This window comes from Lethenteron reissneri, chromosome 11 (genome assembly GCF_015708825.2).
Source record: "Lethenteron reissneri isolate LAM-NWPU_2019-01 chromosome 11, ASM1570882v1, whole genome shotgun sequence".
In the NCBI taxonomy this organism is placed as follows: Eukaryota; Metazoa; Chordata; class Hyperoartia; order Petromyzontiformes; family Petromyzontidae; genus Lethenteron; species Lethenteron reissneri.
This window is the reverse complement of record NC_083789.1, coordinates 13,433,703-13,447,582: the sequence shown is the minus strand read 5'-3', so window position 1 is coordinate 13,447,582 and position 13,880 is coordinate 13,433,703.

Genomic DNA, 13,880 nt, shown 5'->3' with positions numbered 1-13,880 from the left:
ACACATACTACACACACACTACACATACACCTATTACACACACATTACACACACTACACACACACATACTACACACACACTACACATACACCTATTACACACACATTACACACACTACACACACACATACTACACACACACATACTACACACACACTACACATACACCTATTACACACACATTACACACACTACACACACACATACTACACACACACTACACATACACCTATTACACACACATTACACACACTACACACACACATACTACACACACACATACTACACACACACTACACATACACCTATTACACACACATACTACACACACACATACTACACACACATACTACACATACACCTATTACACACACATTACACACACTACACACACACATACTACACACACACATACTACACACACACTACACATACACCTATTACACACACATTACACACACTACACACACACATACTACACACACACTACACATACACCTATTACACACACATACTACACACACTACACACACACATACTACACACACATACTCCACATACACCTATTACACACACACTACACACACTACACACACACATACTACACACACACATACTACACACACACTACACATACACCTATTACACACACATACTACACACACATACTACACACACACTACACATACACCTATTACACACACACTACACACACTACACACACATACATACTGTACTACATACTACACACACACACACCTAGATGAACATGCATGTGTCTGTACATACAACACAATGACAGACACAGTTACACACTCAGGGATTCACTCCCCACTCAGTATCTGCCGTGTGGCTCTCGGCCTGGATTCGTCGGCGTACGGGCGAGCCAGGGCCCGTGGCGAGAGGGATACTGTGTGTGGAGTGCCGGGTGCGGCAATATTGTTCGTGTCTCTGACCTGGTTGGAATTAAGCCCTGCAAATACAAATAGAATACACCCTCGTGTCAGCCCACGCATGCGCATGTAAAAACGTTTAAATACACACACACATGTATATGTACACATTTACATTATATTACATTTCATATTACAGCCGATCAATACATATTGTGTTGAATGGCTGTAACATCAGCAGACATTACATCAATACAAATAGACTCATCCATCGTGCTCATTGGGCACAGCACGTCTCCGCGTCTGCACGGGACGCGCTGCCCCCCAGGCGATCCGAGTTCGGTCAACATCGGGGGGTGAGAATGTGACATCTCAGAACCGGTCCTAGCCGCTCCCCCACCCCTTCTCTTCGGCAACCCACACTGACCAGCGTGGTGAAGTATGGTCGAACAAACACCACGGCCGACACGGTGAGAGGAAGTGCCGTCATCCAGCAGTGGATTGAGACAGAGAGCTGTGGATTATGGACATTCACATTGAACACAGATGGTACATGCGTGTGTGCTGTGTATAGACGGGCGTGCATGAGTGATGGTGCATTCTAGTGATGTTCTAGAAGGCTGAGAGCGCACGCACATCTCGCTTGGAACGTCCCGAGCCTTTGCTGAGAGCGCTGCGGCGTCGCGCTCCACGGGAGGCGAATTACTCGGTCCACCGATGTTGCGGCTCGCGTGAGCAGCAGCGGCCGCCTTTGTCTCCCCAAGTGCTGATAATTACACGTGGCACCGGGTAAGTTTTTCAAAGCGGCGTCGACGATGAAGCGAAGGCATGAACCGGCTCTCAAGTCGCTCGCCACTGAAGTTGCCCGTGACGAGCAATGGAAGCTCCCCACACACACACACACACCCCGTTCCCCACACACACACCGCCCCACACACACTACCCCACACACACCACCCCACACACACCACCCCACACACACCACCCCACACACACCACCCCACACACCACCCCACACGGACCACCCCACACACACGCGCTCCTCGCTTCGCCGGCCCTTGACCCGAGCCGCGTCTCGAGTTGAACCATAAACACGTCGCGTGATGATTCGTGAATCCGGGGAGCGGTGGCGCAGTGGTTTAGCACTGCGCTAAAAATCAGAGTTCGATTGCCGCGCACGGCCAACATCAGTGGCGGATATCTGAAACGGACACGGGCCTCCGCTAGATCGACTCAGCCTCAAACGAGCACCTGGTTCTGCGCGGTGACATCAGCGCTGCCGGAGACGATCGCGCGTGCTGGCCACCCAACCCCGTCGCGCGTCGCCTCGGCCTTCAAAGATGCTCGCGGACAGCACTTGCCCCAACAACCTGTTGAAGGCTATACGGGGAATCTTTGTCTTTGTACAAAGACAACGATACACCGTATAGCCTGACCAGACTGCAGGGGCAAGTGCTGCTAGCGAGCACCTATGAAGGCTGGCACGGCACACGAGGGGGTGGGTGGCCAACACCGCGCCCGGCCGCCTTTGTCTCCCCAGTGGCGATGTTCACACACGGCACCACCGGGTACTCATCTCACGTGTGCTGGACCCAGCAGGGCCAGAGGAGGCCGCGTCCTCGCAGCCGCGGCGTTGTGACGGCTGCGCGTCTCCGTGCAAGGAACTCTAGGACCTGATTGACGTCAGGGACCCCCTCAGAGACCCCCGTCAGGGACCCCATCAGAGACCCCCCTCAGAGACCCCCGACAGAGACCCCCGTCAGGGACCCCCGTCAGAGACCCTCTCAGGGACCCCCGACAGAGACCCCCCTCAGAGACCCCCGTCAGGGACCACCGTCAGAGACCCCCGTCAGGGACCCCCGTCAGGGACCCCCGTCAGGGACCCCTCAGGGACCCCCGTCAGGGACCCCTCAGAGACCCTCTCAGGGACCCCTGCTGGTGACCCCTGTCGGCTCCCACTTCGCGGCACCAAGTCGCCCATTACCGCGCTTCAGACGTTTTTATTCTGCAACGTTTGTTTGTCGCATTCTACAACATATTGCTGCTGCTGCTGTTGCTGCTGCTGTTGCTGCTACTGCTTTTGTTTCTGTAATTGTTCCTTACTCCAGAATGTCTTCGCTATTACAATATTTGATTTGAAGACATTAAAGTCGGCATTTCAATTTGAGCCCAATGCTCTGTCCCGATGCGGACACAACTCTGGCTGTGACGCGTATCGCTCTGGAACCCGGTGGCTCTTCTGGTGTTCACGACTCTGTGCTGATGGAACTCCGGAACTCGGTGGCTGTCCAGCTGTTAAGCAAAGTGTCTCCTGTCTCTGCGTCCCGCGGGTCGTGCTCTCCACTCTGGAGCCATGCGGCGACTGCTGTGAGCTCAACTCAGGTCTCGACAAAGAGTCCCGGTCTCTGCGGCCTCCCTCGCCTGGTCTCAGATGAAGAGACAAACCGGTGCGATATCGACAACCCCCTGTCTCTCTCTCTCTCTGTGGCTGCGTCTCTCTCTGTGGCTGCGTCTCTCTCTGTGGCTGCGTCTCTCTCTCTCTGTGGCTGCGTCTCTCTCTGTGGCGGCGTCTCTCTCTGTGGCTGCGTCTCTCTCTCTCTCTGTGGCTGCGTCTCTCTCTGTGGCTGCGTCTCTCTCTCTCTGTGGCTGCGTCTCTCTCTGTGGCTGCGTCTCTCTCTGTGGCTGCGTCTCTCTCTGTGGCTGCGTCTCTCTCTGTGGCTGCGTCTCTCTCTGTGGCTGCGTCTCTCTCTGTGGCTGCGTCTCTCTCTGTGGCTGCGTCTCTCTCTGTGGCTGCGTCTCTCTCTCTCTGTGGCTGCGTCTCTCTCTGTGGCTGCGTCTCTCTCTGTGGCTGCGTCTCTCTCTCTCTCTGTGGCTGCGTCTCTCTCTCTCTGGCTGCGTCTCTCTCTGTGGCTGCGTCTCTCTCTGTGGCTGCGTCTCTCTCTGTGGCTGCGTCTCTCTCTGTGGCTGCGTCTCTCTCTCTCCGTGGCTGCGTCTCTCTATCTGTGGCTGCGTCTCTCTCTCTGTGGCTGCGTCTCTCTCTGTGGCTGCGTCTCTCTCTCTCTCCGTGGCGATGTCGCTGGAGGTCCCAAGTGTCAAAGTGACGATGCTGCTGCGTGGCGGCCAGGCGAGGACTCGAGAGAGAGACCAGGACGGGAGTCTCGCTTGCAATAGCGAGTAGCCTGGCTCACCACAAAGACGAAAGCAAAACGAACTCAATGAAATGACAACCATGGAGCAGAGAGAGACCAGAGCACAGAGGAGGAGTCTCGATCGTGGCCGCAGGCCGCGGTGCCCGTCGCGGGACTTGGACCACGCGGATCGCGTTCCGTGCATTCGCGATAGTTTATGTTCTACGAACTACACCATCATGGAGGCGCGTGTGTTATATATGACATATTGTGTATGCATGTTACAATAGCGGATGCCCGTGGCGAATATCTGAACCGGTCCTGGGGCTCCACGAGGTCTATGCAGCCTTAAATGAGTACCTGGTGCGGTGTGAACATCGTCACTGGGGAGACAAAGGCGGTCGGGTGTGGTGCTGGCCACCCACCCCTCGTGTGCCGTACAGGCCATCATAGGTGCTACTCGCTAACAGCACTTTCCCCAACAGTCTGTTAAAGGCTACACGGGGGATCTGTGTGTGTGTCTGTGTGTCTGTCTGTGTGTCTGTGTGTGTCTGTGTGTGATGTGTCTGTGTGTCTGTGTCTGTGTGTCTGTGTCTGTGTGTGTGTCTGTGTGCGTGTGTGTGTTTGTGTCTGTGTGTGTGTCTTTGTGTGTGTGTCTGTGTGTGTGTCTTTGTGTGTGTGTCTGTGTGTGTGTCTGTGTGTGTCTGTGTGTGTGTTTGTGTGTGTGTCTGTGTGTGTCTCTGTGTCTGTCTGTGTGTCTGTGTGTCTCTGTGTCTGTGTGTGTCTCTGTGTCTGTGTGTGTCCCTGTGTCTCTGTGTCTGTGTGTGTCCCTGTGTCTGTGTGTGTGTGTCTCTCTGTGTCTCTGTGTCTGTGTGTGTCTGTCTCTGTGTGTCTCTGTGTCTGTGTGTGTCTCTGTGTGTGTGTCTGTGTCTGTGTGTAACTCTTTGTGTGTCTCTGTGTGTGTCTGTGTCTAACTCTGTGTCTGTGTGTGTCTCTGTGTGTGTCTGTGTGTGTGTGTCTGTGTGTGTCTCCGTGTGTGTGTCTGTGTGCGTCTCTGTGTCTGTGTGTGTGTCTGTGTTTGTGTGTGTGTCTTTGTCTGTGTGTCTGTGTGTGTCTCTGTGTGTGTGTCTGTCTGTGTGTGTGTCTGTGTGTCTGTGTGTGTGTCTGTGTGCGTGTGTGTGTTTGTGTCTGTGTGTGTGTCTTGTGTGTGTGTCTGTGTGTGTGTCTTTGTGTGTGTGTCTGTGTGTGTGTCTGTGTGTGTCTGTGTGTGTGTTTGTGTGTGTGTCTGTGTGTGTGTCTGTGTGTGTGTCTGTGTGTGTGTGGGGGGGAGCGGTGGTGTAGCGGTTAGCGCGCTGCGCTACGAAACCTGGCGACCCGGGTTCGATTCCCGGTCACGGCCAACACCAGTGACGATTAATCTGAACCGGTCTCGGGCCTCCCCTAGGTCGACTCAGCCTCAAATGAGTACCTGGTGCGGTGTGTAAACATTTCCACTAGGGAGACAAAGGCGGTCGGGCGTGGTGTTGGCCACCCACCCCCTCGTGTGCCGTGCTGGCCTTCATAGGTGCTCGCTAACAGCACTTGCCCCTACAGTCTGTTAAGGCTATACGGGGGGTCTTTGTCTTTTGGTCTTTGTGTGTGTGTGTGATTCACTGTGAAGATGATGGAGATGACTGCGTGGAGGACAGCGTGGCGCGTTCACTGAAGTGGCGCTCGGTAGAGGCGCGTTCTTACATTGCGTGAACAGCCGAGTTCACTGGCGTCAAGGTAACTCTGGGTAGGTTAACTGCAGCCGAGTTCACTGGCGTCAAGGTAACTCTGGGTAGGTTAACTGCAGCCGAGTTAACTGGCGTCAAGGTAACTCTGGGTAGGTTAACTGCAGCCGAGTTCACTGGCGTCAAGGTAACTCTGGGTAGGTTAACTGCAGCCGAGTTAACTGGCGTCAAGGTAACTCTGGGTAGGTTAACTGCAGCCGAGTTAACTGGTGTCAAGGTAACTCTGGGTAGGTTAACTGCAGTCGAGTTAACTGGTGTCAAGGTAACTCTGGGTAGGTTAACTGCAGCCGAGTTAACTGGTGTCAAGGTAACTCTGGGTAGGTTAACTGCAGTCGAGTTAACTGGCGTCAAGGTAACTCTGGGTAGGTTAACTGCAGCCGAGTTAACTGGCGTCAAGGTAACTCTGGGTAGGTTAACTGCAGTCGAGTTAACTGAAGAAGCATTGAACGGAGCTGCATTAACTGCAGTCGCATGGAGTCAAATCGGCGGAGCGGTGGCGCAGTGGTTAGCGCACTTCGTTAGGAACTTGGCGACGCGATTTCGAATCGCGATCACGGCTCCTCACAGTGTCCCTGCAGCACACACGCGTGAACACGCGTGAACACGCGTGAACACGCACACCTGCACACCTGCGTGTTCACGTGAACACGGGTGCACACGTGTGTTTGTCCGGTAAACGTGTCTGTGTATGTGTGAGTTGACGCATGTGTGTACATGTGTGTATACGCGTGTCTACTCAGCTTCAGATGAGTACCTGGTGCAGTGTGTAAACACCATCCGCACTGGGGAGACAAAGGCGGCCGGGCCTAGTGCTGGCCACCCACCCCCAGCAGTCTGTTGAAGGCTATACGGGAGATCTTCGTCTTGTATATGTGTGTGTATGTATATATGCAGTGGGGAGCGGTGGCGCAGTGGTTAGCGCACTGCGCTACGAACGCGGTGACCCGAGTTTGTTTCCACGCTCACGGCCACCATCATTCACGATTATCTGAACCCGTCCTGGGCCTCCCCTACGTTGACTCAGCCTTAAATGAGTTCCTGGTGTGGTGTGTAAACACTTAACGAGGGAGACAAAGACGCCCCTTCATAGGTGCACACTAACAGCACTTGTCCCAAAAGTCTATGAAGACTATAGGGGGATCTTTGTCTTTGTGTGTACACCTATGTAGCAGATCGACAAAGCCACCAACACATTGTGGTGGCTAAGGTGAATATTCATCTCTATTCAACATGCACCATTAGATGTATCTTTTGTTCAATTTGTGACATGTTAACTATCACCAGAGTAATCAGCCTTGACCTTGCACCTAGACGTGTATACTTACGACACCTCACGTACCGCACGCACACACACAGCAACACACGTGTGCGTGGTGCCGCTGTGTAAGCGCATGTCTTGGTCTTGTGGCGTCGTAAGCATCAGAAGCCCTGGTCTATCCACTGCTGGATGAAGGCCTCCCCCAAGCCGTGGACCATCTCTCTCGCAACGATCCGCCTCGCTCCCGCACACGAGCTGATTTAATCGCTCCATCTCCTCGGTGGCGTCCTTCTCGAGCGCGTTCCGTGCCCGGCTTGTACCGCTGATGCTGCAGGGAGCCGGCGCGGTGCGGCCATCAGCCGTAGCGAGACCCTCCACGGCACGCGGACGCCTCGGCCCACCGATGCTGCCGCTGCCGCTGCCGCTGCCGCTGCCGCTGCCGCTGCCGCTGCCGCTGCCGCTGCCGCTGCCGCTGCCGCTGCCGCTGCCGCTGCCGCTGCCGCTGCCGCTGCCGCTGCCGCTGCCGCTGCCGCTGCCGCTGCCGCTGCCGCTGCCGCTGCCGCTGCCGCTGCCGCTGCCGCTGCCGCTGCCGCTGCCGCTGCCGCTGCCGCTGCCGCTGCCGCTGCCGCTGCCGCTGCCGCTGCCGCTGCCGCTGCCGCTGCCGCTGCCGCTGCCGCTGCCGCTGCCGCTGCCGCTGCGCTGCCGCCGCTGCCGCTGCCGCTGCCGCTGCCGCTGCCGCTGCCGCTGCCGCTGCCGCTGCGCTGCCGCTGCCCTGAGACCGGCAGAAGCCACTCCGCTCTGTAACCCTTCGGGAACACCATCAGCCAGTCACGCTCTTCTGTTGCGCACGGTAAGTATACACATGGACTTAACATTCCCCGTGTGGCCTTTGCCAGACTGTTGGCACAAGTGCTGCTAGCGAGCAGAGATTCAGAGCGGCGCCCGAGTGGGCGGTGTGGCCAGAACCACGCCCGGCCGACTTTGTCTCCCAGCGCTCATCTTGACACAGCGCACCGACACGTCGTCATTGAAGGCCGGGTCGACTTGAGCCCAATTTGAATATTGTGGGTTTCGCAGTTATACGCAAATATGTTTTGTTCTACAGTACATCTGTGCTGCATTTAATCTCTCTCGCCCTTTGAGACATCATTCGAATTTAGATCATATCTGTCGTTTGTACTGATACGTGCACATGCTGTGTTTACAGGTGTGCAAGTGTGTGCAGGTATGCACTGGTATGTATATGTGTGTGTGTCAGTGTGTGCACGTATTTGCGCTTGCGGGGAGCGGTGGTAGTTGTGCTACGAACAGGGAAACCCCGAGTAACATTCCCGCTCACGGCCAACATCCGCGACGCATATCGAAACCCGTCCTGTGCCATCATTAGGTCGACTCAGTGTGAAATTAGTGCCTGGGGAGACAAAGGCGGCCCGATGTTGTTTTTGCCACCCAACCCCTCGTGCGCCGTGGCAGCCCTATTAGGTGTTACTAGCTAACAGCACTTGCCCCAACAGTCTGTTGAGGCTACATGGGTGATCTTTGACTTTCCAGTGCTCTGTACGTGTGAACGTCCACGCGGTGTGTGACCCATCACGCCGTCACTCCTCTCGTCCGGAGCTCCTTGTCGTGATTCCGACTCCAAATCCGAGCACCTTAGCCGGGTAAGGGAGGGGGGGGCAGAGGTGGTGCGGGTTGAGGGGGTGGGGGGCACGAAGGGGCTGGGCAGGGGATGTGGGCGGCTGGCGAGTGATGAACTCGGGACCCCCCCCCCCCGAGCGGATGCGGCGGCGGCGGCAGCCGAGGAGGCATTGCCCCCCCACCGCGTCCCCGCGACGCCTCGCGCCCCCCCCCCCCCCCCCACAGCGACTCCAGTCTCGCGTGGCCCACGTGACAACTCGAATTGGTCGGCTGTGTGGCCGGGTGGTGGAGGGTTGTCGTTGAACATGCGCATTGTACTCTGCACTAAGATCTCATCCAAACAGAACCGAACTGTGGATGGCGAGCATCGGCCGTGGCAGACTCAGGGTAAAGTGAGTTCCTAGATCCGCTGAGATTCTCAACAGATCCGCCAACAACGCAGCCCCAGAGGGAGAACCACTCCACGCAGGGCCGCGTTGTTTCAGTTGCCGAGTTTCTCTTCTCGTGCCGTTTCTCGCAGTGCTTTTCATTCAACCTCACAGACCTGTGGGTGGCGGTGGCGCAGCGGTTAGCGCACTGCGCTACAAAACCGTTAGTGACCAACCTGCTGCTTCTGCCGATGACACCCTGAATGTCGAAACCGGTACAGGGGTTGCTTTGCCTCATCGAACCAATTCTCTCCAAGAAGGAAGCTGTGTGTGTGACTCATGGGATGTATACAAACATACGTGTATATGCTCACGTGGAGGGATGGAAATTGGAAGGAGGAGGCAGCATCTGTTGAGTGATCAGCCGAGCGTAGCGGGAGAAACCTTCATCCGGCAGTTGATAAATCATGGCTGGTGATGTTGACGATGATACAGATTTTGATGTAGATGATGGTTATGATTATTATACTGATGATAAAACTGAATAAAGTGACCGTAATACAATTAAAAATAATCTATGCCTCAAGTTTCTTGGCTGGCTGCTGGCTGGGCGCCTCTTCACCCCAACAGTAACTCTCTTATTCTTGGTTCTTTAGGTAAAGTCACGTAGAAGGGAAACACAATAAAATAATAAAAATAAAACAATAAAATTGTTTTACCCTTCCACGTGACTTTACCGAAAGAGCCAAGAATATGAATCCCTGCGGTCACGAAAGCTTTAAATCGAAAAGTAACTCTCTTGTTGTTGTTGTTAGTGGCTGCTGCGAGCCGTCGCCACCGACACTAGCTGGGTAACTGGTGACACGGGATTGTTCGTGTAACGAATACACATTGCATTGACACGACGGAAGAATACGTTGATAAACATGTAGCGATAATAATAATAAGTAGCTACACCGAACAAGTGGGACGAATGAACACAGAAGAGTGACTCAGGTTCATTTTACAATCTCTGCAAATAAAAACATTGTACTCCGATTATAATAGATAATTATCAATGTATTTCTTTCGTCAAAATATTCTGTAAATTCTAGAGAATATATATTTTCAAAACCTCTAAATACTGCACATATTATCGTGGCATTTCATTATGACATTAAACAATGTATTCCGAGTGCTCCGATTGGAGGAGGATTGTTAGAAGAGCCCCAAGACGGACAGCTGCTTCTGAGTTCCCATTGCAGAGAGTCGGACTCTCTGCTTGGGATCGTGACCACGATGGCGATGCTTGGAGCAACGCAAGCCTCTTGACGCGATGACGAGATGTTAACTTGCTCGCCTGGTATAGAGGAGGTCGTAGGTTCGATCCCGTGCCGGATTAAGCGAGTGCGAGGCCTATAGCATACGTTACAAAGGGGCCCTAAATACAAAAAAACACGTAAATACTAAAACACATTTTTTTTACTTGCACAGTAAAGTAATTGTATTTTTTAATTTGCTATACAGCCAGATAATATGATAACCTTAAACACCCAGTCGTTCATAACAGCTGAAGGCGGTATAGTACTATAGTGATAGAGCAAGTGTAGAATCACTAAACCGGAATTGATATCTTGAAAGCATTTAGCGCGGGGCCCTTGAAAGTGCGGGGCCCGTAGCTACATGTGTAGCGACTTTTGCTACTGAGATAATCCAGCACTGGTTCGATCCCGACCCTGACGCCTGCTGCTGTATATTTGCAATTTGCGTGTCTCTCTCCCCGTGGTCGCGTGGATTTTTCTCCGGTTCCTCCGGGTTTCCCCTCCACATTTAGAAACGTGCATATAAGAGGGTTTAGCTGCTAGGCATTCCCACGTGACCAGGCGCATCGTCGGACTTTCATTTGTGGCCAGGTCGCTTCTGAAAAAGAACTCCGTAGCTGTGGACCTGACCCGGTAAAATAAAAAAAATAGTTTAGTTTATAGTTTTAGTTTACGATGATTCAGATTGACGATGATCTTGATGTCGATGATGGTAATGATGGTGACCATGATATAAATGATGATGATGATCGTGACGATTATTGCCGTGGATGTAAAAGCGCCGATGTGAAGTCGATTCGTCCTGCAGCCCGGGAGAGAAAGATGCAAAGATCCCCCGTATTGCCTTTACCATCCTGTTGGGGCAAGGGCTAGCAACGAGCGCCTATGAAGGCGGGCAGGGAACACGAGGAGACGGTGTGGCTCGGACCATGCCCCGCCGCCTTTGTCTTCCCAGTGCTCTCGGCCAACACTGGTGGCAACATCTAAACCGATCCTGGGCCGACCCTAGGTCGACTCAGCCTAAAATGAGTACCTGGTGCGATGTGTACAACATTACAACTGGGGAGATAAAGGCGACCGGGTAGTGGTGCTGGCCACCAATCCCTGCCATGTACCGTGCCGACCTTCACACATTGATATTGAAACCCCATTTCCTGAGAACCGCCTTCTGTGTTTAGTTTGTTGTCCTTCCCCCGCACCTCCGATTAGCACGGTCGGTTACGTACAGTGCGAGAGAAGTTCAACGTACATGCATACATAGGTGCTGCTCGCTAACAGCACTTGTCCCAACAGCCTGTTAAGGCTGTACGGGGGATCTGTGTCTTTGTGTGTGCTCGTCATCACGTGCTTGCTGTGCTCGAGAGGGGATCGCTCAGGTGCAAGACCCTCACCGACACCCTCACCGACACCCTCACCGACACCCTCACCAACACCCTCATCAACACCCTCACCAACATCCTTCCTCTGCAGCTTGCCTCTCACCCGCTCACCACCACCATCACCTCCTCGCTACCTCCTCACAACCACCCCACCGCCCCCACCACCCCCCACCACCCCCTACCACCCCCCACCACCCCCCACCACCCCTACCACCCCCCACCACCCCCCACCGCCCCCACCACCCCCCACCACCCCTACCACCTCCCACCACCCCCCACCACCCCTCACCACCCCCCACCACCCCTACCACCCCCCACCACCCCCACCGCCCCCCACCACCCCCCACCACCCCCACCACCCCCACCACCCCTACCACCCCCCACCACCCCCCACCACCCCCTACCACCTCCCACCACCCCCCACCACCCCTCACCGCCGGCTGGCGCGGTGTCGATCGACTCGACTCCTCGCCCGCTCGCGTGGCGGCGGCAGGAGCGTGAGGAGCAGCAGGAAGGGCAGCAGGAAGGGCAGCAGGAAGGGCAGCAGAATCAGGAACGTGAGGAGCAGTAGGAGCAGTAGGGGCATGAAGGAGGAGCATCATCATCGGCAACATGAAGGAGCATCATCAGCATCAGCATGGAGGAGGAGCATCATCATCAGCAGCATGGAGGAGGAGCATCATCATGGAGGAGCAGGAGGAGGAATTCCTCGCGAGGAATGCAATCATGAAACGCGGCGGCGGCAGTGGCGGCGGCGGCGGGCGACTGCGTCGCGGCTCGCGATGAAAGGCGACGCCGCTCCTCCTCTGCCGGGCCCCGCAGCTGTTTCCAATCGCGCCGCTTTGAAGGCGCGGGGCCCGGGGCCCCGCCCCCCGGGCCCCGCCCCCCGGGGTCTCGGCTTGCGGCGAGGGGATGAAGCCGCGAGGGGTGGGGGCCCCGCTCACGGCCTTCCGGGCCGCGAGGGGGTCCGGCGGTGGTGGCGGCGGCGAGGGGACGCGGGAGCGGGGTCCTGTCGCCATGCGCCGCGGGGGCGGAGTGGGGGGGGGGGTTCGGGGGGGGTACAGGGGGGGGGGGGGGTACAGGGGGTGGGGGGGGGGTACAGGGGGTGGGGGGGGGGGGTACAGGGGGTGGGGGGGGGGGGGTACAGGGGGTTGGGGGGGGGGGTACAGGGGGGTGGGGGGGGGGGGGTACAGGGGGTGGGGGGGGGTACAGGGGGTGGGGGGGGGGTACAGGGGGTGGGGGGGGGTACAGGGGGTGGGGGGGGGTACAGGGGGTACAGGGGGGGGGGGGGTGGGAAAGGTGAGCGAGAGAAGATGCAGACACGGATGGGGGTAGGGAGAGTTGTGTGTGTTAGTGTGTGTTAGTGTGTGTTAGTGTGTGTTTGTGTGTTTGTGTGTTAGTGTGTGTTAGTGTGTGTTTGTGTGTTTGTGTGTTAGTGTGTGTTAGTGTGTGTTGTGGGGAGCGGTAGTGTAGCGGTTAGCGCGCTGCGCTATGAACCTGGCGACCCGGGTTCGATTCCCGCTCACGGCTAACACCAGTGACGATTATCTGAACCGGTCCTGGGCCTCCCCTAGGTCGACTCAGCCTTAAATGAGTACCTGGTGCGGTGTGTAAACATCGCCACTAGGGAGACAAAGGCGGTCGGGCGTGGTGCTGGCCACCCACCCCCTCGTGTACCGTTCCGGCCTTCATAGGTGCTCGCTAACAGCACTTGCCCCTACAGTCTGTTCAGGCTATACGGGGGATCTTTGTCTATCTTTGTTAGTGTGTGTTAGTGTGTGTTAGTGTGTGTTAGTGTGTGTTAGTGTGTGTTAGTGTGTGTTAGTGTGTGTTAGTGTGTGTTAGTGTGTGTTAGTGTGTGTTAGTGTGTGTTAGTGTGTGTTTAGTGTGTGTTAGTGTGTGTTAGTGTGTGTTAGTGTGTGTTAGTGTGTGTTAGTGTGTGTTAGTGTGTTAGTGTGTGTTAGTGTGTGTTAGTGTGTGTTAGTGTGTGTTAGTGTGTGTTAGTGTGTGTTAGTGTGTGTTAGTGTGTGTTAGTGTGTGTTAGTGTGTGTTAGTGTGTGTTAGTGTGTGTTAGTGTGTGTTAGTGTGTGTTAGTGTGTGTTAGTGTGTGTTAGTGTGTGTTAGTGTGTGTTAGTGTGTGT